The sequence below is a fragment of the Herpailurus yagouaroundi genome, unplaced genomic scaffold (genome assembly GCF_014898765.1).
Source record: "Herpailurus yagouaroundi ecotype Mexico unplaced genomic scaffold, PumYag 29, whole genome shotgun sequence".
In the NCBI taxonomy this organism is placed as follows: Eukaryota; Metazoa; Chordata; class Mammalia; order Carnivora; family Felidae; genus Herpailurus; species Herpailurus yagouaroundi.
This window is the reverse complement of record NW_024412377.1, coordinates 53,882,755-53,906,183: the sequence shown is the minus strand read 5'-3', so window position 1 is coordinate 53,906,183 and position 23,429 is coordinate 53,882,755. Positions and strand designations below refer to the sequence as shown.

The following is a 23,429-nucleotide window of genomic DNA, read 5'->3' as shown; positions in this document are numbered from 1 at the left end:
CTGAACACTCTGCTTTGATGCTTGGGTTTTGATTAATTTTACTTCCAGAAAAGTCCCTGGATTGACTTCAATTATAAAGATTTATTATTAAAACTGAGAGGAAAAAAGTATAAAAGCAAGTGGGAATACTTTAAATTCTACCCATCTGATTTCTACTAAACATTTAAAATTCAAAATAAAGCAACATAGATTGGATACCTAGATATTCAAATATGGATTTATTTGATTTTTCTTATTGCTCCATGCTTCTCAACATTGAGGCCATTGAGCTTATGAAATTTTTTCTTGGAATTCTTAAAGTTCTACAAGAATTGGTAATTCAAAAATTTCCTTAGATGTTTATGAATTTTTAACTGTTAAGACAAAATCTCTTGTTTTTTTTCTGGTAGAGATGACTAAATTAAAAGGTATTCTCAAATAACTACTGTAATCCAAAAATTGAAAGATGAACAAAAAGAATCTTGACAGCATAGAAATTTAGAAACCCATTTCCCGATTATTCTTAAATCAAAGAGAAGGTAACAAACATTGCAACTTTTTACAAAGCAATGAAATGAGGCACATCGTACCTAAGCCTAGAGGTTTTAGTAAAAGCTGCTATAACTAGAGTCCTAATGCCTATAAGACAAGGTTAAAATGAAGAAGCTAGAAGTTAGAAAAGCAAAAGTTAGAAAGTTAGAAAAACAAAAAAACCAAAATAACCAAGAAAGAAGGAAGAGGAAAATAGAGATTTAAGATGTTACTTATGAATAAGAAAATAGAAATTAAAAAAAATACTACAGAAGATAGATAAATACTAATCTGACTTTTGGAACTGTGCATTACCATTAAAGCTGGTAAATCCTTTAGATTCTATTAAGAAAAATGGTAGACTAAAGTATTGAAAATGACCAAAGAGTAGCACATACATATTTGTTGAATCATGAATTGATAGAAAGGGAACTATGTGCTGGGCATTGTACTGAGCACCTTATTTTAATCTTCACTAAACCCTTTGAGATGGGTGTTACTTTTATCCTCATTTTATATGTGGAGAATCTGAGGCTTAGAGAGATTAGAAGGAGTAAGTAATATGTGCAAGACTACACAGCTGGAATCAAACCCAGGCATTTTAACTCTAACATCTTTCCTAACCGGTAGTTGGAGATGGTGGTTCATATTTTCTTTGTTATAGTTCTAATCGGAAACCCCAGTGTGGGTTCTATAAATCTCCTTTCTAAGAATTCTGTGTAGTTTAAAGTACCTTTTAGGTAAAGAATTTTTCCAGGAAAATTTCTACTGGATGACATCAAAATTTTAAGAAGTTTGTTGTTGCAAACGTGTAGAAGAATTTTCTGGGTAAACATCTGGAAGCATGGGGAAACAAATATCTGATGATGGTGAACTTGAACTTTTTCAGCCTCAATGGTCTGTGGTTCCTCTGGTTAACAGGAGGAATTTGGTAGAGAGGACTCTAAATTAAAAGGCATTCTCAGACAACTATAGTAATCTGAAAATCAATAGATGACCAAAGAATCTTGACTATATGCAAAATCTGGCCATGTCCTGGAGGGATATTAACAACTGGTGGGGATTTCAGTAACATGCATTCTTCAACATTGGATTTTTTCCTCTACTAAGTAGTCTTTTAAGACTACAGAACAGACTAAGATTTAGTGAGAGAAAAAATAATCCCACGGCCATGGATGAGAGTTTCAACTAGAAAGACTTTTTCCTAAAACCATATTATTTTTCTCTTCACACTTAATCTGCTCATTGCCTTGAACGTGGACAGTTTCCAAATCTATTCAGCTGTCTGCTTTTTTTTCTTGTTAATGCAGACCATGAAAATGATATCTAAATCTAAATTCTATTAACACCACAAATAAAAATGATAAACTCTATCATCACAGCTTATAAATCCTTTCAGGGGAAGGTATTGTATTTTAAGTTATGCAGACACAAATTCCTAATATTTAAATAAGAATATTCTCCTTGGTTCCAGCATTTCAGAACACTTTTTGATAAAAGAAATGGTGTTACAATATAGAAGTAAAGTAAAATAATTTTGGAAGTTATATAGGATCTATTCCTTGGTCAGCTGTCAGTGACCAACTAGCCTCAATGAAGGGAAGGATCCCAAGGAACACTGTGGAGGGCAGTGAAACACTTAAAGCAAATAGTAAAAGGAATTAATCAGTTACTAATAGGGTAGGAAATAGCATGGGTGTTAAGTCAAACATCTGATTAAGTAATTACTGAGTTAACAAAAAGTATTTAAGAAACTATTTTAGAGAAAGACTTTCACTGTAATTTAAGCTATTTATGTCAAATACTTGTCTTGATTTTCCTTATGCACTTGAAATGCTTGGCAAGAACTGGCACATAGTAGGTTCTCAAATATTTGCTTGAAGGAAGAAAAATATACTTACTTACACTAGTGAGATGTGTTAATGCAGAGCAAACATTTTAGAGCTAAGGCAGAAAGGATTTTCTCTATTTGTTGGTGTCTGCTGAGAACCAAAGCATATAATAAAATTAGTTGGTTTTTTTCCTCAGGACTCTTGAGTGGCTGTATGGAAAGGCACAGATATAATCATGGGTTAGAAATTCTTTACAACAGTAATGAAACCAATAAAATTGGAAGATTAAAAGAGATTCATTTCTAAAGTATTACAGTGGACTTTGTTAACTTAATTGAATTATTTAAGTCTAATCTCTTCTAAGTTAGTGACAAAAAGCTTCTTTTTATGACATTGTCTTGGAAATCATTTAGACCACCATGACATAAAAGGCTATGGAAGTATTTTTTCAGGCCTGAGGACATTTAAATCTAAGTTCTGTTTTGTGGATTATAGATTTTTTTTAAGGGCAAGTAAATGTTCCTCTTAATTTTCTTGCAATATGTAAAATTCAAATCACCTGGGCATTAATCACTAGAGATTCACTTCAGTTATAACCCTAAAGTTGTGCCATGGAAAAAGAATGGGTTGATAGCGGGGGTGACTAGAGTTTTTGAAACCTAAATGTCACATTGCATTTGATTATTAATTCAAAATATTTTTAGCTGAGTTCTCCATAATCAGAGCTCATCAGACTATTGACTATATTCAAGAGCTAAGTAATTAAAAGGAAGAAGTCAACATCACAAGTTAAATTTACAGAGAAGTCATTATTATTTTGTTAATAGCTTCTGTGACTTCCTAGGCTATAACTTTTGAATCACACAGTCGTGTACCTATTGACTTGCTAGAACTTTTCAAGTAAATGTATTTTCTAACAAACTTTGGATATAGATAGGATCAGTTTCAGGTGATATTATTGGAATATTTTGTCCTTGAAAGGAAATCTTAGCCAAAAAAAACAATAATTCAACATCTGACTTATTTGACCTTAAAAATGTTACTTCAATGAATGATTTTAAAGTTTTAAATAGGAAACATTGTTTTTACACATTTACAATTTATAATTTAAAGCACATTGGAAAGGATTGGGATAAAGTACCGTGGACAAAATTCGCATTTAATAAACTGCTTGAAGTTTTACTATGTATGTTGGCATCTACATAATTTGCTTTCAGTGACTATAATCTTTTCAGAGGGTCCAATGGATGGGTTTTAACTTTAACTTTAATGAAGATAGTTTGGAGAAAATAATCCAGAGGAATTGTGCTTTTTAGCCCCTTCAAGCAAAATCCAAGAATCTTTGCTCTGACCCATCTACCTATTTAAAGAGTTTGCTTAATGAAAGGTTATGTCAAGACCATCATGAGCTAAGTCTGAAGGCCAATTAAGGCTTGGTGAAAGGAAAATCTTTTTACCAAAATTGATGTCCAATTAGCATGGGTCTGTTTGATATAGGTCAGGTAAAAATCTAGGTTCATTGATTGTTTTTTCTTTAATTTATTATTTAAATGTTTTTTTTGAAATTAGGAAAGTTATATATGCTCACTGTTACCAGTGAAAAATGAAAGAGATGAATGGAGACAGAGGTTATTTTTCCCCCCTACTCTTTTCCCTCGTTAATCAATGTTAATGGCAGCAGGTGTATCATTCTACAAGTTCTGCTTTCTTGTATGGAAGTATGAGTACATGTCAAAAATGTGTGTTTTATTAATGTTTGTTTCTATAAAAATGCATCACATTAAATATATTACTCTGAAATTTAATTTTTCATGTAACAATATGAATAGATCTGTCAAGACAGTCGATACAGATGTAACCACATATCAGAATCACGCATCAGAACTGGATGACTTGTTAGGACACATTACCAGGCCCCATCCTCAGACATTCCCATAGGTCTGGAGTGGGGTCAAATATGCATTTCTAACAAGTTCCTAGGTGATGCTGAGACTACTGGGCCAAGGGCCAGACTTTAAGAGCCACTGGTTTAGCCTATTCTTCTGGATAGAAGTGGATTCCTGCATAGAGTAGAAGTGTTGTGATTTATCCAACCATTTCCCCTGTTGGTGGCCCTTTATTTTTTCTTATTTTGCCATAATAAAATATTGCTGCAATAGACATTTTGCTCATATAACACAAAGATTTTTATGTCTATAGTATAGGTTCCCAAATTGAGATTAGTGGGTCAAAGGTGGTGTTTACAATTTTAACAGCTTTTGCCTGATTAATTCCCAAAAGCGGTTATTACATATTACTAATTACTACATAAAGATTATATATCCCTGTTTCCTCATCAGCACTGTATTGTCACTGTATTATTATTTCTTTATGAGATGAGTGAAAAAATGGCATCTCATTGTTGTTTTAACTTACATTCCCCTAAGCCCCAAGAGGTTAAGAGAATTCTTGTATGTTTATTAACCATTAGGATTCCCTCTTTGTCCATTGTCCCTTTAGTTACTTTTCTTTTTCCTAATTATTTCTAGAGATTTTTTTTAATATAAAGAATATTAACCCTTAATATGGCAAGCGTTGAAAATATTTCTCTCAGTCTCTCCCTTCACTTTTAACTCTGTTTATGATATGACTGGCATGAAAAATCTGTAATTTTTATGTAATGAAATATTACATAGGTAGTGCCTTTAGGTCTTCTATCTTATTTAAGAGACTTGTATAATGCAAGGTTATACAAATATTCTTCTAAAGTTTCTTATAATGTTTTAACTATTTTATATTTTGCATTTAAATGATTATTGTATCTGGAATTAATTTTAAAATATCATGTGAAATTGGGCTATACTGTCAGCCCTCCCCCCTTTTCAGGGAATGGGGGCATTTTTCTCTCCTATGTAATTCTTTCTAGGCTTTCCACATCACTAGGCCCACGTGCAACAAGTAAGCAGGCATAGTCTTTCTGGAAGAGGAGCACGGGCACCTGCTTGCTAATTTCCCTCACTACCAAGAAACCTGAATCATCACCAGAGACCCCAAACATAGGTAAGACCTAGCCCCTGGGTCTAGCCCCTTAGCTTAGGACAGACACAAAAGAGAATGGTTTCTAATTGATTCTTGGTCCCTAAAGACACATTAGAGGTGTTCTATGTCCTGCATTCCATGCCTCCCATCCAAATACAGTATTACTTAGAAAGGATGTTTGGAGCAAATTAAGGAGTCTGTGTTCAAGCTGTCCTATCTCAGAATACAAACATTACACAATTAATGCAAGTTTATACTCACTGGGGACAAATTAGTAAATAGAGATTAGCAAGAAGAAAGCAGGAAAAATCACCCACATTTCAACCACCCAGAGACAAACACTTTGAGCCTCTGGGTGTATATCTGTTCAGATTATGTAACTAACTAAATAAATAACAGACAAGTAAGTAGATAAATGTAAAAATATTACTTTCCATGCTGTTTTTAATTTCCTCCCCTACCTTTTGGACATTTGGATTGCTGCCAATTCTTTGATGTCCTACATACTTTGAGATAAACATCACTTTTGTTACACTTTTGTGAAGATTTACTATTATTTCTTTGATACAAATTCCTAGAGTGGTAGTTGCATGATCAAAGTATACGTTCATATTTAAAATGTTTCCAAATTGCCCTCCAGGAAAATTTTAAAGTTTATACTCCTACCAGCCACGCATGAGAATGCCCATCAGTTCATAACTTTGCAGAAAAAAGTTTGCATGACTAAACACAAACCCCATTTCTTTTTAAAAAACACTACTTGGTAGATATTTCATTATTTGGATGCTCAGGTTTGATTTTTCTTTTTGGTGAAAAGGTATTGCAGTTTCCTGCTCTTAGGAGTATGTTTCATATTGGAGTGAACTACTTCCCCCTTCTCCAGGACTGGACTTATGTGAACACATCAATATATATTATATTCTCATCCTCTAAGACTAAGCAAGTGACCCAAGCTGCATTGTATCAACTTTGGGAAGTTACTACAATGAGAGAAAAGAAGTTCTCTCTTTCAATCGTCACTGACTCTTCATCTATCTTTCCCTAGGATTTTGAAAACAACAAAGTAGATGAGAGCAGAGAAAAGGAGGGACAGATGCACAATGGGAGACAAAGAAAGAACAAAAGGGACAGGAGGGGCACGATACATCTGGCTGTGCCTGAAGCAAGAACTACTGTTGGATTTTTTACTAACATGAGCCAATCACTTCCGTTGGTGAGTGTACCTTCCTTTTACTCCTTTTAAAAGGCACTGATATGGCTATTGGTTTTATATTTTATAATCATTATTTGATTATCTAGAATGTATTTTTAAGCTTTACCAGTAAAAAGTCTTTGTTAGTTATTACAAATAATTCGAAAGCAAATAAATATGTATTTGTGGTTTTCTCAGCCTTTACTATTATCAAATATTTACTATTCCAAACAGGTACACACCTGTAGGTAGGTCATTTGTCTCCTTGATAGAGTACACAACAGAGATAAGAGAAGACTTTTGTTCCCATTCCTTCCCCACCCTTGAGTTTTGGCTATTGTACTAGCAATCTAATGGTGACGAGTGATTTGGGTTCCCTGGTCACCTCATTAATCACATTAATGATGTCAGACACCAAAAAGAAAGTAGAGAAATCACTTGCCTTATCATCTAATGTCTTTTCATTAGAGATCTGGTCAAGGGATTTTAAAGACATTGACATTGACAATTAATAGGCAGTTGATACTAATTCTGCTGAAAGCAATAATGAAGCAGCCAGATTCCAAACAAGCTAGCAGTAACCTGGTGGGACCTCAGATGAGAAGGTGTTGGAATCTTTTAAAATTCAGTTTACTTTTTGCTTGGATGGACTTGCTTTAATTCAAGGGTAGTGAGAGTGGGCCGAGTTTGGGGAGGAGACATATTAGGTTTCAATTCTTTATCAATGTTTTAATTATCTTTCAGGGGAGCTCCCTAGCAGGTTGGAGGACAAGATTATTGTTTGAAAAGATAACCATTAACTCTGGAATAATATTTATTTGCACAGCTCATTCCTAGGCTTGATGGGACTTCCAAATTTATTATTAGAGCTAATATGGAAAGAGGGTCATAGCTATTGCAGAAATGACCAAGGGTCACATCCCCAGATAAGATTAATAGCTTAATGATAAAGAGAAGTTGACAACCATGCTGAAGTATAGAACATCTTCTCTGATGGATTCCAACAAGACATGGAAACTTTGGCTGAGTGAGGCATGAGGCAGATAAGGTATAGACTTGGTTGCATTTGATTAGAGACAGATGAGTACAGAAGTGTTACAGCATATCTCAGTGTAGCACTAATAAAGTGCTGGGAGCCAGTTGTCAACGACGGTATACAGCCCCCACTGAAATGTGTAAAAATGTACTACACATGCCTTTAATTTTATTCACCCATGGGGATAGCAAGCAATAACACAGTAAGACACTGGGGTTGTTTTAACCATTTTCTAATTACATTTGACCCTTAAACAACAGGGATCCACTTACATGTGGATTTTTTTAATATAAATACAGCACAGTACAATAAATGTATTTTATCCTCCTCATGATTTCTTAATATTTTCTTTTTTAAGCTTACTTTATTATAAGAATACAGTATGTAATACAGATAGCATGCAAACTATGTGTTAATTGATTGTTTATGTTACTGCTAAAGCTTCCAGTCAACAATAGGCTATTAGTTAAGTTTTGGGGTGTCAAAACTTACATGCAGATTTTCAACTATAGAGGAGAGGGGGGCATTGGCAGCTCTAACTCCAGTGTTGTTCAAGCATCACCTGTATATTGATCAGCATTTGGTTAAATTGTATTTTGTATCCTATTCTAACAAAGTGTTCATGATATGTCAAGTACTGTATTAGGCACATAACCAGTACTGAAGAAACAAAATCTTTAATTTTTCTTCCTTGGAAAACCCCTGTACTCTTAATTCACTCATTTCTTAACAAATACTCTAGACATTCTTATAGAAAATAAGAATCTAACAATAAACATGATATATAAGTTTCCTGTCTCCATAGAATGTATATTCTTCTAGGGATAAAAAGACAATACACAAATAAGCTAGATTTTCAGATAGGAATAAGAAATGTGAAAAACAGAGAGAGTTACCTAGGGTATGGGGTTAGTTTAGATTGTTCAGTTAAAAACATCATTCTGAAAAGTTTAACATCTGAGCTGAAATAAGAAAGTAACTCTGTAAGAAGGAGTAACCTTGTGAAATCTGGGTGAAGGAAGCACATTTCACGTAGAGGAAAGTGAGTGTAAAGTCAGAAGAGTTGAAGTTTTGAATGCATGGTTGTAGGATAGGAACCTCAAGAGACAGGTGTGTCCAGTTTATTCAGTCTATGGCAAGGAGATTACACTCAATTCTTAGCATAATTTATCTACTTCATGGTAGTCCTTTCATTTCTTTAAAATAGAGATAACATTATGAAAAATAATCCAATATTTTTCTTATAAGTGTTCTGTCAGATTATATTTTCAGCTGAGAAATGTAGGTCTATTTGGATGAATCTAATTATATCCTTTATCACATCACAGAGGTAAAATGCACGAGAGTATTGGTAACACAACTTAATCACCAGTTAACAGGCATTAGTTGTTCACATTGACTTTTTTTTTTTTTAATCTCTTTCAGACTTTAACCATCTATACAAAATCACAGAAGACTGGCATATGGAGGTTAACCCAAGGGATTTGGGGAGAACTTTCTCCTCCATTAAAATTTTGAGAAAGATATTTTGGTTTCTGGAAATTTCTGGAAAAGTCCTCAAAGTTATTATTTCCATACTATACCTCAGGGTTCTTTCCTAACTTTTTAAGATGGATTGAGAACTAAGAGACAGAATCCTTTCCTAAGAATCTGAAGAAAAGCCACCTCACACCGTCTTTCTGAATGTCATGTTTTCCCACATTGAGTTCCAGCACAGATCTCTTGGACATCCAGTAAGAGTAAATAAGTTCTAATATCTTGTCATCCCTTTAAAGGATAGAATACTCCTTAACAGCCAATAAACACACTTTGTAGTGCTTCCTTAGGTGCTTAGTTTGGGAGGTCAAGACCTGATCATTGTCAAATGTTCTTTTGAAGTGATTTTAGATACTATATATAGACACTATATATATGTATATGTATATTATAGATACTATATATATGTATCTAGTCAGGGTTTGAATAATCAAGGGTAACAAATTTTGTTTCTTTTGTTCTCTTTGTTTGAAGAAATGCAAAAAATGAGTTGGTGTTAGCTGTGCAGCTTGAACCATCCACCCCCTAGGAAGAATTTACATGTTTAAGTATTGGATTGGTTGGTAGTGCTTTTAAAATATGTGTGTTTGGCTCTGCCACTATCTCAAGGAATAGCAGCTGCCTTTAAATGAAAGGCCTAATGCTTTTTTGACTAATACCGTAACACCCCATGGAAATCCCCATGAGTCCCTTTGATGGAGCCTTTCGTGCCATTCAGTGTATTCTCTTGCCCTATTTCCCAGGATGGAAATTTGACCTATACTGCATCCAGGAGCCTAACACTGCCACAGAAAGGTTTTCAAATGCTCTTCAAGTACTATGCAGATAACCAGAGGATAGGTGGAGCTATGTGCTACAACATTTTTACTTACCTGAGTGATAGGACTTAGAGGTAGAAGGTGCTGACAATAGACAGTGTAGTTAAATATCCATAACTCCCCAGGACTATGACTGAATAGTGCTGGCATAGAGTAGAACCGAAAGGATTAACACAGAGAACTGTGTCTTGATAATTCCTTTTTTAGGGGAACCTTAGTGTATGGCAAACCTTGCTACAGCTTTTGTCCAAGAAGTGATGCCAGGCTGATAGGAAAGCTAGTTTTACTAAACTAGTACTAGTTTACTAATAGAGCTTTGTAGTTTCCCTGTAGCCTAACCTAGTAGCTTGGGCAAGCTATGTTTAAGCCATTGACATTCGTAAGCTCTGTAAGTAATATCTGCATAATTTTATTTATGGTTAGAGGTGGAGAGACCGAAAAGGTAACAGCTCACCTTTCCCCAGCCCTCCAGTTTGAACATACTGTCTCCAGGTATGTGGCTAGTGATGTAAGGATAAATTCCTCTATTGGAATATCTGAGTTATTATTCCAAGGAAAATCAAGAAGCAGAGTTGTGTCTAGATAAATAATGGAAATATGTGTTTTCTTAATTTTCTTTTGTGTATCTTTGTTTTGCAATTTTTCCAAGATGAGTGTGGATTACGTTTCAGATTAAAAAAAAAGTTGTATTTAAAATTAAGTTCAAGGTTTTCTAGCAACAGTTTCAGCTCCTGTCTCTTACTCTGCTTCTTTCCTCAAAGGATTGCAAATGCAAGGATTTCAATACCTTATCTACTCGTTTAAAAACATTCTTGAGATCCATCGCAAGTAGCAGCTGTTATAAGAACTTTTTACTCCCTTAAACACCTAATCCCCTGTGACACATTCCATTTATCCTCCTTTTGTGGTGACTACAGCTTTAGCTGCCCCATGTGGGGAGACTTGCTGGTTTTATTTCGTTGCTCTGGATTGCTGCTCTTAGATTGCTGAAAAATGAACTTATTCTATAGCACTCAGTCTGTCGTGTTGCTCCTTTCTGAAGTTACTGTTCTGAATTATTCCCTGTGTCCAGGATAACTCTTTGTCTACTCAGTATATGTCTTCTCTTTTACTTTGTACCTGCCGACCATTTTATATTGGCAATTTGTGCAGGTCTATGCTAAAAATCTTCTTTGAATAGCACATCTTCCATGCTTTGAACTCCTCTAATCAAAACTTGCTGTTTAAAATTCTGCCTGTGATTTTGCTTCTGCTTAACTGTGGACACCTTTGGCATAGTTATTCTTTCTAGCTAATGAAAATTTGGGCTAAAGAAGGGATCTTTTTATTTCCCATTAAAAATGCATTTGTCAAAATTATTAGTTTTGGAATATCAGATTTCAAAGGGAGTTCAGAGACCATCTGCTCAAATCATCTCATTTGTCAGATTGAGAAAAACGAGCCTCAGACCTCAGACATATGGGGACCAGACTAAAACTAGAATCCAGATCGCTGGTTGTCTTCTTACCATATCTGGTCTACTTTACTCTCAATGGAAAATGTAATTTTCATATCCTAATGTTTAAAACAAAGAAATAAATGTAAGGGATGAAATTCTTGATTCATCAGAGGGACTTCGGTTGCAAACAACAAAAACTGATTCTAGCCAATGTGGGCAAAAGGGAATTTGCTGAAAGATCATGAGAGGCTCACTTAATTCCTTAGCACAGGTTTTCAAAATGAGAAGTGATTAGGAGACCTCAGAAGGAGAAACAGCATGTTCATCCATCAAGATGCCTTCAGTGTTCCCCTCAGCTTGATGAAATATCAAACAGGTTTTTTCCTGACTATGGGCCCCTAAGATCCCTTTTCTTAGAGTATTTACTTTAGAAAATTTGCAACTATAAATTCTTTCTTTGCTCCATTGAGATATAAATCTTCTCTCAGACTTCTCCTGGTTTTACAACCCAAAAGTGTCTTTCATAAGGACCTGGGAGCCACCCCTTGCAAATGCAGCCATCAAAAAAGATAGGGCCCTTGTCTTGTTTCTGTGGGAGGGTAGGAGCCTAATTTCAATAAATGCTAATTAGTAAACACAGATGCCCTTCAAGATTTGTTCAGTGTCTGAGTAATGTCAAGAATCCAAGCACTTTCTTTTTTTTTTCTTCCAAAATTTTATTTAAATTCAAGTTATTTAACATACAGTGTAGTAATGGTTACAGTAGTGATTCATCACTTACATAAGACACCCAGTGCTCTTCATGAGCGCCCTTAATGCCCATCACCCACTTAGCTCATCACCCTACCCACCTCCCCTCTAGTAACCCTCAGTTTGTTCTCTGTTTTTAAGAGTCTCTTATGGTGTGCCTCCCTCTCTGTTTTTATCTTATTTTATATTTCCTTCCCTTCCCCTACGTTCATTCCACATGAGTGAAATCATTTGGTAGTTGTCTTTCTCTGACTTATTTCACTTAGCATAATACACTCTAGCTTCATCCATGTTGTTGCAGATGGCAACATTTCATTCTTTTTGAAATATATATCTATATCTATGTCTATGTCTATGTCATCTATATCTATATCTATACCTATATCTATATCTATACCTAATCTATATCTATCTGTCTTCTTTATCATTCATCAGTCACTGGACATTTGGGCTCTTTCCATAAGTTGAAGCCAGGCACTTTCTATCTTTTGCTTTACCTTTCTTGACCTGTTTGCTTACCATCTAAAATTTACTAATAGCTACACAATGGCTATACAATGGCTGCTAAATGTCCATGTATCACATTTCTGCTCAAAAGCAGGAGGCAGGGCAGTGGCTAGAACAGCCAAGAGAACTACCTCTTTCCTTTTATCTGTGAAGGGTAGATTGCTATTCCAGAGGCCCCTAGCATATTTCCTCTAATGTTTTATTCACTAGGCATGGTTCACATGCCTGTTTAGTGGCAAAGACAGGGGAATTAGAAAAAAAATAATGATTTTAATTCCTTAGCAATGGATTAGAAAAATAAATATTCATTCCTCTCCCCCAGGCTTAGAAGAGAAGCCTACTTTCCTCAAGTACATTGTTGGCCATCTGATACCTAAACAGAAGCGTATCACTGTTGGTCAGGGAGAAGGGTGAGAAAGGCAGTTATGTAGATAATCAACAGTATATGCTACAACATACCTTTGAGTATGTAGAGCCACTCTGTGGGTTTAGATCTGGATGATGAAGAAGAGAAGGCTGAAACAAGGACTCTCCTAAGAGGAACAGACAGATAGAAACTGCATTGGACACAAGAAACCTTATGAAAGTAGTGATAGAGAGGGCTGGGGAGGTCTCAAAAAAGCCCTAGAAGGCTCCAAAATATTTTGCCGAGCACTGTTGACTGTTAAGTTTGTGGAGGGAGATATGACAATGTATGTTAAATGTATTAAATTTTTATATACAATTTTGCATTGGTTCAGAAATTTGACTTTATTTTTTATTTTCTCTTATTTATTTTGAGAGAGAGAGAGAGAGAGAGAGAGCGAGAGAGAGAGAGAGAGCATGCAAGTGGGGATTGGGTGGAGAGAGAAAATCCCAGGCAGGCTCTGTGCTGTCTGTGCAGAGCCCAAAGTGGGGCTCAGTCCCATGAACCATGAGATCATGACCTGAGCTGAAATCAAGAGTTGGACGCTTAACCAACTGAGCCACTCAGGTGCCCCCAGATATTTTACTTTTAAAATATATTTTTTTTGTATTTTACACTAGGGAAACAACCAGCTATTCATGTAAAGATTTACATACTAGCATGTTTATCACAGCATTATTTATAATTATGTAAACCTGGAAATAGGCAAAATGTGCAATGGCAGGGAGTTTTATGAATAAATCAAAAGTTTCTGTCTTTGAAGGATATTTAATGATTTGAAGGATATTAAAGAAGGCTATAAAGAAGGATATTTCTCCTGTGTAAGAAAGCAGGTTTCCAAAATGATATTTGCATGGTAAAAACATAGCATCTATGAGGGGTCATCCTTTTGACATACTGGAATTGCTGTAAATTTTTCATGTTCTTTATACTTTTTGGGTCTTTTATAAAATGTATACAATGTTTATGAAATAAATTCTATGAAAGATATCTCTTCAGTTTTGCCTAGGGTAGAACTGGAACCCAATGTTGATTTCAGATACAGACTCTGTGGTCAGCCCTCCAAGTTTGTCTAACTTTCAATATAGTATTTAAGTTACTTGTAAGAACAGCTCACTTACAGGTCAGTCTGTAGATGAGGAAACTGGGGCCAGATAGGCTAAGGAACTTGTTTACCATGCTGGAAAGGGGTACCATCACCTCTCCCTTGGAAGACAATTACTAGGCTAGGCCTCCATGTTATCCTGCCCCACTGATTATTAGTTCCCTATCTAGCAGTTACATGGAACTCTTAAACACCTAAGTCAGATGATGACACGTACACTTACACAAACTTTTTAGAAGCTTCTCAGAATACTCAGTAACACCCATGTCCCTTACCATGTACCTATTTCTTGCTATCCTGCCTACTTCATCATTAGCCTACATGGCTAATCCAGTCTATTCACAATGGCTTCCTCCTGTTCCTGAGACCTGCCAGGTCTGTGGCTCTTTAGGACATTTGTGTTTGCTGCTCTCTTCTTCTGAGAATATTCTTGTGTTAAATCTTCAAGTGGCTTACTTCCTCATTTTCACTCATCTGTTCAAATGCTTTCTCCTTGAAGAGGCCTTCCCTGACCATTTTGTAATGTGGTCCCGTCTCTCTCTATCACCCCTCACATTTTTATCATGGATCTACATCATTTTTCTTTATAACAAGGAATGCTCTACTCTGTGTCCATTTGTTTATCTGTCTTCCTTAGTAGAATGTAAGCCCTGTAAGGGTAAAGACTTTGCTTTACTTTCTGCTGTATGCCTAGTACCAAGAAGAATGATTGGTACATATTATCAGCTCAATAAAATCCAGCAAATAAATATATCAATGACAGAACTCATGTTTTCTCACCCCAAATCATATGTTTTCTTATTCCCTTATCAGAATATTTGTATGGTTGTAGAATATTTTAGACATGTGTCAATTGGTTCATGATTAGAACATGTTTTTCATAATTATTAACTAAAGGTAGAACATCAAACTTAGTATTTTACAATACAAACGGCTCTGAATCTGGAAAGATTCATATACATATATCTTCTAATAAGTCTATTTTCTGAATTTACTTTAAGAGGAGGGAACATTTCTGAATTTCATCAGAAATTCAGTTTAACTTGTCTATGAAGATTTATCACAATTTATTTTGCCTACTGCCCAAGCACTGCTATGAATTAAAATATGTAATTAGGTAATAAACTATTTATAATGTATTACAGCTATTAGTAAGCTATAAGTATTCAAAGCATCATTAGTATCAAAGTGCATAGAGATGGAAAAGTTTAGGGTGGCATTTATAGTAAATTATGCAACCCTTTAAAGCAAAACAAATATTTCAGTAATATGTTAATGATTTCTGGGTATAATGTCAAGTGACTGATGTGATGGTAGGTGGGCAATGACAATGAGTTTGAAGCTGATGACTTCTTAATGACATTATCTCTTTATCTTTTGCCCTTCTCTTGCTCTTCATATTCAAAATTCAATTTGAGTCGCCTCCTCTGATACCTGATAAATTTCATCTCATTTATCAGTGATACACATTCATTTTCATAATTTTAAGCTTTAGTTCCTAGACTTAGTAATAATAAAACAATGATACCTACTGTTTAGACAACATTTATAATGTGCCAGATATTATGCTAAGTTCTTTGCTCCATTATCATATATAATCCTCTCAGCAAGCTTTTTTTTTCTTTCTGTTTTTCCTTTAGACTTTTTATTTTGAGATAGTTTAAGACTCATTAGAAGTTTTAAAATAGCATAGAGAGTTTCTGTGTACTCATCATGCAACTTTCTCAACATATAACCATAGACAATTGTCGAAACTGGGAAACTGACTTTAGCAAGACATTAACTTGAATTCAGACTATATTCAGAGTCTATCAATTTTACATTTATTTCTCTTTTGGTGTATATCATCTATGAAATTTTTCCACATGCATCTATTCATGCAACCATCATCACATGCAAGACACAGAAATGTTCCATCATCACAAAGAAATCTCTTCCTGTTGCCCTTTAGTAGGCACACATCCCAGCCTTACAACATGGTACCCATAAATCTCTTTTCAATGGCTATAATAGTATTATTCTGAGCATGTGATAAAAATGGAATCATGAGCAACTTGTTGAAGGAGGTACTATTATCTTCTCCATTTTAACTTAGGACACTGAGATGTGAAGACTTTGAGAGAATGCCTTAGTGAAGGTCAGCCAGCCAGTAAGAGAGGGGTTGGGATTGGAACACAGGGCTTGACTCCAACACTCATGCTCTTGCTATTCTCCTTTTTTCCCCCCTGTTTTATAGACAATAAATGCCTAGGTCCTAATGATATTAAAATCACTATTTCCAGGACCTACACAAATTTCCCTTTGAAAAATTCTAATATTTCCAAGTGAAATGGTCTTTAGTGACTTATTTTAGATATTTCTATTTCAGTAGAATAGGACATTATACAATGTATGGCAGTAAATGAATCACTTCAAGGAAATAAAACTTATCTTGGAGGGCATTATCTACACTAGTCCCATTATCTGGCCCTTTCTTGTTATATGCAAAGAAAATTTTGACTATTCTGATGTTAATTTGTGCCTTCTAGTTAAAAGACTGGCCAAAATAGAAGATTCACGGAGGACCATAAGGAAAAGTAAATCAAAGATAGTCACAAATGTAACAATATTAGGACAAGAACCTAAGTACATAATTTTGAAAAACAGAACAGAAAAATATCTATACAAAGCAGTTTAAATCAAATTGCAAACTTTTTTTTTTATTTATATATGAAATTTATTGTCAAATTGGTTTCCATACAACACCCAGTGCTCATCCCAAAAGGTGCCCTCCTCAATACCCATCACCCACCCTCTCCTCCCTCCCACCCCCCATCAACCCTCAGTTTGCTCTCAGTTCTCAACAGTCTCTTATGCTTTGGCTCTCTCCCACTCTAACCTCTTTTTTTTTTCCTTCCCCTCCCCCATGGGTTCCTGTTAAGTTTCTCAGGATCCACATAAGAGTGAAACCATATGGTATCTGTCTTTCTCTGTATGGCTTATTTCACTTAGCATCACACTCTCCAGTTCCATCCACGTTGCTACAAAAGGCCATATTTCATTTTTTCTCATTGCCACGTAGTATTCCATAGTGTATATAAACCACAATTTCTTTATGCATTCATCAGTTGATGGACATTTAGGCTCTTTCCATAATTTGGCTATTGTTGAGAGTGCTGCTATGAACATTGGGGTACAAGTGCCCCTATGCATCAGTACTCCTGTGTCCCTTGGATAAATTCCTAGCAGTGCTATTGCTGGGTCATAGGGTAGGTCTCTTTTTAATTTTCTGAGGAACCTCCACACTGCTTTCCAGAGCGGCTGCACCAATTTGCATTCCCACCAACAGTGCAAGAGGGTTCCCGTTTCTCCACATCCTCTCCAGCATCTAGAGTCTCCTGATTTGTTCATTTTGGCCACTCTGACTGGCGTGAGGTGATACCTGAGTGTGGTTTTGATTTGTATTTCCCTGATAAGGAGCGACGCTGAACATCTTTTCATGTGCCTGTTGGCCATCCGGATGTCTTCTTGAGAGAAGTGTCTATTCATGTTTTCTGCCCATTTCTTCACTGGGTTATTTGCTTTTCGGGTGTGGAGTTTGGTGAGCTCTTTATAGATTTTGGATACTAGCCCTTTGTCCGATATGTCATTTGCAAATATCTTTTCCCATTCCGTTGGTTGCCTTTTAGTTTTGTTGGTTGTTTCCTTTGCTGTGCAGAAGCTTTTGATCTTCATAAGGTCCCAGTAATTCACTTTTGCTTTTAATTCCCTTGCCTTTGGGGATGTGTCGAGTAAGAGATTGCTACGGCTGAGGTCAGAGAGGTCTTTTCCTGCTTTCTCCTCTAAGGTTTTGATGGTTTCCTGTCTCACATTCAGGTCCTTTATCCATGTTGAGTTTATTTTTGTGAATGGTGGGAGAAAGTGGTCTAGTTTCAACCTTCTGCATGTTGCTGTCCAGTTTTCCCAGCACCATTTGTTAAAGAGACTGTCTTTTTTCCATTGGATGTTCTTTCCTGCTTTGTCAAAGATGAGTTGGCCATACGTTTGTGGGTCTAGTTCTGGGGTTTCTATTCTATTCCATTGGTCTATGTGTCTGTTTTTGTGCCAAAACTGCAAACTTTGAATGAATGAATTATGTAATGAATCTGGCCTACAGGTATTTTTATTTGGTCTGTGCAGTGTCTGAAACTGCAAATTAGTTACAAATATCTAAAAATGGGGAGCTTTAATACAAATTCCAAGTTTCTGGCTTCTTTTGGAAAGTAAAATAATCTGGAACATTGGTTCTACATTACAGCTGAGGCTGAATCATTGTTTTCTCCTTTATGTTGTATATATGCTTTCCAGAGTGGCATAGTCCCCAGCTAGCCCAACAGAACCATCTATTTAGAAAAAAAATTTTTTTACATTTGTTTATTTTTTAGAGACAGACTCAGCACAGCAGAGAGAGAATGAGGCACAGAATCCAAAGCAGGCTACAGGCTCTGAGCTGTCAGCACAGAGCCTGACACGGGGCTTGAACTCACAAACTTTGTGATCATGACCTGAGCCGAAGTCAGACACTTAACCAACTGAGCCACTCAGGTGCCCCCTTAGAACCATTTATTTTATCTGGGATATGTGGTATGCATTTGAGTTTGTGACATCTGGTCAAGAGACTTAGTTAGATGATTCTACAATTTAAAAATTCTTGAATTAGAATTTGATAATTTTTTAGAAAATTATTTTCTATACTCTATCATGTAGAACAAAGTTCTACAAAATGATAACAGATGATAAAGACTTCATAGCCAAATAAAATTGGAAATTCAAAGTACTTTATCCTACTTTAGAAATTCATAATCATACCCACATATTAGAAAAGGCTCTGATATCAACAATAATGAGGCCTATTTAACCTTGTTTAATTCAATATTTCCTATATATAATTGACTGCATTAACACCTTGTGCATATATATACATATATGTATGTATTTATATATGCATATAGGTATGTATGCATGTCTTTTTGTACAACATTACTTCTTGGAACAACTGTTTTTTTCTTAGAAAAATGTTTTGGGAAATGCTGATTGAGAAAGATTAGAAATGTTTGAGCCTTCAGTTTCTCAACACATTCAAAATAATTGGCTTTCTGGAAATAAAAGTCTTAAATTTTCATTTCACTCCTCTGAAATCAACATGGCATACCCATTGATGCTGACCGAAACAAACACTGATTTTAAAATGGGAACAAGGTTAAAAATAAAAGCCAAGATCTAAGAAGAATTGTGAAATTGAAGACATCAGTGGAACATTCTATGGTTAGCATATTTCAAAGGAGAGAGAAAAGTCATCCTTTTGCTGCAAAAACTGCCAGATTGTGGTTTTGGTTTTTGCTTTCTAAGTCATGCTGGTTTCTGAATTCAGTGGATTATCACTGTTGGTTTGCAATCTAGCCCTCGTACATGGAGGGCAAGGAGAGGCCAAAGAAAGCGGCAGTCCCCTCCAGATTGGTAGGTGGCAGTTTTAATAAGCAAGGGAACTTACATATGAGGCTTGTCTTGGGTGCTACAAGGTAAGAAGTTCTCTGCACCTGCCTGCCAGAATTTAAAAGTTTGTATACAGGACTTAATTGGGTTCAATTGTGTGTGCCATCCAGATGATCTCTAAAACATATTGCTTTCTCAGGGTCGTGTCCTTAAAAATGACTTTGCTGGGGCACCTGGCTTGGTGTTGTGGGTTTGAGCCCCATGTTGTATGCAGAGATTACTTAAAAATGAAATATTAAAAAAAAAAAAGAAAATGACTTTGGCTGTGGGATTGGTAGGCAGAAAGTATACTCCAAGGGTAGGGCAGGGTGTGAGGAACCTCTGACTACCAGGCTTTAGCTCGAGGGTCAAACAGAGGTCATGTCCTCTGTGTGATTGCTTCCAACAATCAGCCAGGCTGACCTTTGAAGATGCATGCCATGATTCTGCAAGGAGCAGCATTTATCATTTCATTGTATCATACATTCATTCAGCAAATATATACTTAGTACTTACAATGTTCCAGGTGCTGGGTATAAATTAGTGGATAAAACAAAGCCCAGCCCTCATAGAGCTCACAATCTTGTAGGAAAAACAAGAAATAAGCAAGTAAACAAGCCAATCAACATCTAATTACCTGTTGCTGTGCTATGAGGAAAGCAAAGGCCAGGCTGGCGGGTGGAGAATAAGAGTGTGGAGAGGGGATGTTTGTCTTCAAATTGGATGACTCTGGAAGGACTTTTCGAGATGACATTTATGCTGGATCCAGAAATAGTCAAAGGAACAATCAAAGATATGCAGAAAGAAGAAAATTCAAGCAAAAGGGACAGCACCTGCAGAAATCCTAAAGTGGGAAAACCAGTGCACCTGACCAGCTTCTGAGTTGGCCCTGTAGCTGGATGGCCGTGACGACAGTGGTGAGTGGAGGCAGGGGAAGATAGGTGAAGCAGGCAGAGCTTAGTTGAGCAGGACTTCACCTTCGACCATGAAAAAGGGCTTGGGTTGTTTTTATTTTATTTTTTTCTCGTAGTTCATCTGGGTGTTGGTGAAGCTTTTTAAGCAAGGAAATGACATGATCTGGTTAATGTTTTTTCTAATATCAATTCAGCAACTATTCACTTGGTGAGGGTGTGAATTTAGAAGCCAGGAGATTGGGCAGGGGGGCTGGTGCAGTGATGCAGAAGAGGATTGATTGTGGTTTTGACTATGCTGTGGTGGCAGAGTTGGAGACCAGTGTGTGGATCCCACTCACATGTTGGATGTGGTAACAATAGGGTTTGCTGATAAATGTCCTGCAGAATGTGAAGGAGTAGGATGACTGTCATGTTTCTGACCTAAGCACCCAGGTGGCTTGAACACAATTTAATGTCGTAGGGCAGATTTGGATGGGAGAGATAAAAATCCATGATAGAATTTTAGAGATTTCTGTGGGATAGAAGTCACTGTGGAGACTGTATGAGTCTGTAAGTCAGAGGAGAGCTAGAAGCTGGAGATTTTCATCTGGGGACACCTCTACATTTGACTAAATGTTTGCAAAATGTAACAAACAAAACATAATCACATATAGGAAGTATTTCCTACTAAGTTTGGTTTTCTGAAGGCAAGACCAGTTTGTATATCTTTATTTATTTTGTTTTTTTTAAAACATTTTCTTCATTTATGTCCAATAGTATTTCCAAAATCTAAAATTATGTAAGTCTGATTCTCACTTCTCATTCCAAGTCCATAGTCCCAGAAGCAGGGTAAAGAACCAGGTACATCGTATTCACAACTGGGCAAGTTGCCACCTACTAGCGGTTGAAGTCAAATCAGCTCTGAATAACTGAAGGCTGATCTCCCCTCATGAACAGATTCACCCTCAGGTACAACTCCGTAAGCCTCTTTTTTCTTCCTGTTCCAACTCAGTGACCAGAGGTGGTGATGACTCAGTCAAATTCAAATAGGAGTTTCATATTTCATTTCTCTTGCATGTTCAGAACAATGACTCTTGTGTTAATGTGCATGATAGAGCAGGGACTCCTTTAATAGAGGAACTCACAAAGAGGGAAAATGAAAAAGTGTGGTTTGGTGACAAAGGCCCTGGTCTAAGACACACTGTAATCCAAATCCCAGATCTACTGTTGATTAGCTCTTCATGATCTGGGGGATAGTTCCTACCCTCTTTTAGACTTCCTTTCTCTCCTGTAGTGTGAGGGTTTAAACAAAGAATCTAAACTCAAGTAAGTTATAAAATAAGTAGAATTTCCTGAAGTTCCAATATTTTTGGCTTTATTTCCAATGATTTAAATGTCATTTAAGTACTCTTTTTTCTGTTTTTGGCATATGATTATATGATCCCAGAGATCAAATTCTTTTCTGTATGTGTATGGTATTACTGGAGAGCAGGTATAAACTATTCATTTGATGTGTGTATTGTGTTACCATTAGGGGAAAAAACACCTTTAGAAAGAGGCTTTTTTCTTTGCCGTATCGATCTACAAGTAAGCAGTTGTTTTGTTTCTGGGATTTTATTGACAACTCTGTGTCTTCTTTCCATTTAATTTTATTTGCCATTATGGCCCACTAAGTAATTAACTCTGCATTTTGGAAAATTTAGAGGCTAAAGAGAGCCATTTGAGAACACTGTTGAATGGCTTTTTTATTTATAATATCTCAAGCTGTGTTAAGCTTTATCACAGACTTTTAAAATGTGAGATCCACTTGTGTATTTGTGTCTGGATGGAAATTATGTCTGAGAGAAAAACAAAATTATCTGTAAGAGATTGAGAAATCAAGCAATGTGAAAAACAAAACAACAAAGCAAAGAAGCAACCCCCAAAGCTACAATCTTCCCATTTTATTTATATCAAAATAACACAAATATTTACATGCATTTTCAAAGGAGAAATTCATTTGCAGTTGTACGTTAGGTTTAATTTGTGGACAATCAAGTTCCTCAAGAGACTCTTCTCAAACTGAATTCTCTTCCCAGGCAATCTCAGTTATCAAATACATGTGACTTTCCCAGAGTTAGCTGACTAGTAAGCCACTGACTATTCAAACTGCTTTCTCAGCATCTCCACTTGGAGGTCTCAAAGGCACATTCAAAGTAAAATAATCTTCCATTATCTAAATTTCTCCTTCCTTGATATTTATCCCAAAATGTATAAAAATATAACTATATAACATATACATAAGGTATGATATATATAGGAGTATATATATAAGGTATATAACTATATAACATATAAGGATATATCTCACCCTTTCTATGGTCCAGGCACATTATATTAGTTACTGAAGTATAGCAATAAACAAGACAAGTGTCTCCCTTTATGGGAATCCAATAAGCAAATGCCAGAAGTAGTAGAAATATCTTCATGGGTACTCCTTCTCTCTTATTTAATGTCATGTTTTGCCAATTTTATATCAGTTCATCTACTTTTTAACTCTGTCTGTCTAGTCCAGGGTACCATTTTGCTCCATTTTGCTACTTATGGCCTCAAGGGTACTTCTCACACATCCTCTTCACTTTTCTAGAATAATCTCTGCAAGATAGGTGTAGTAGTCTTTCCAAAACACACATCATTTTCCTGCCACACACATATCCCCTTCTTAAAATCTTTCAATGGCTTTTCATTGCTCTTATTCTAAGGATGAAAGGCTTTAATGTGGCCCTTAAAGTCTGAGTGATCTGTCCCTACTTGGCTTTTTTGCCTTTCCTCCTTCTCCTCTCTTCCTCTTTCTTCCTCTTTCTTTCTTTCTTTCTTTCTTTCTTTCTTTCTTTCTTTCTTTCTTTCTTTCTTTCTTTC

General features: G+C 36.0%; 1 long non-coding RNA gene across 1 annotated transcript in view; it reads left to right on the top strand.

The window, feature by feature from the left end:
- The window catches only part of LOC121010421 (uncharacterized), a 212,731-nt gene extending 203,617 nt beyond the window's left edge, over window positions 1–9,114 (top strand). The window contains exons 5-7 of the long non-coding RNA XR_005781154.1: window positions 5,248–5,381; window positions 6,406–6,573; window positions 9,014–9,114. This is a non-coding gene — a long non-coding RNA (uncharacterized LOC121010421). The remainder of the gene's footprint in view (window positions 1–5,247; window positions 5,382–6,405; window positions 6,574–9,013) is intronic.
- Window positions 9,115–23,429: the final 14,315 nt, after the last annotated feature.